Raw genomic sequence first — 795 nt, 5'->3', positions numbered from 1 at the left:
ATCACATTCCGTACCAACCGAGGAGAACCTACACAATGGTACTCCCACACCACAACACTTAACCGGAAATTTCATTGCCAAATCCGCATTTATCCAATTAGTCGAAAGAAGCCAATTTGGGGGGATGTCTAGTGAAGACCTTCACTCTCACATGAAGACTTTTTGTGACTATTGTGATGCGATTTCTCAAACCGGTGTAACTCAAGACCAAATTCAATGGGTCTTATTTCCTTTTTCTCTAATTGGCACCGCAAAACAATGGTTGAAATGCCTTGATAAGGCTACTCTTGGAATTGACTCTTGGAAGAAATTGGCTCTAGCTTTCTACAAAAAGTTCTACCCACCGGAAAAGAATAACATGCTAAGAGCTCAAATTACGGGCTTTAAGCAAAGAGATGAAGAATACTTGTATGAAGCATGGGAGTGATTCAAAGGAATTTGTCGCTCATGTCCTCATCATGGACTTAGCGAATGGTTCTTGGTACAACAATTTTGGAACGGTCTTTATGAAGACTCAAGAAATATTCTCAACATGGGATCAAATGGAATGTTCACCGAAGTTGACGAGAATCAAACTTGGAACAAGATTGAGGAAATGGCGGTCTATAATTCACAATATAGTAGACCTCGCAAGGCTACTAGAGGAGGAAAGCATGAAGTGGACTCTATTACTCAATTGGGTGCTCAACTTAGTGCTCACATTGATACCATCAATTTGAAGTTCGAAAAAGCTATGGCTAGACTTGAAGAAGCCTCAAAATCACCAAAGCAACATGTTAATGCCATGACGGCATC

At 40.5% G+C, this 795-nt stretch overlaps 1 non-coding gene across 1 annotated transcript; it reads right to left on the bottom strand.

Annotated features, from left to right (window-relative positions):
- Positions 1 to 358: 358 nt before the first annotated feature.
- LOC141624884 (small nucleolar RNA R71) lies at positions 359 to 465 on the bottom strand. Its single transcript, XR_012534687.1, has one exon. It is a non-coding gene; the product is annotated as a small nucleolar RNA R71 (small nucleolar RNA).
- Between the last annotated feature and the right edge of the window lie 330 nt (positions 466 to 795).

The sequence above is a fragment of the Silene latifolia genome, chromosome X (genome assembly GCF_048544455.1).
Source record: "Silene latifolia isolate original U9 population chromosome X, ASM4854445v1, whole genome shotgun sequence".
Classification (NCBI taxonomy): Eukaryota; Viridiplantae; Streptophyta; class Magnoliopsida; order Caryophyllales; family Caryophyllaceae; genus Silene; species Silene latifolia.
Note: the sequence above shows the minus strand (reverse complement) of the source record. Positions and strands in the feature narration are given on the sequence as shown.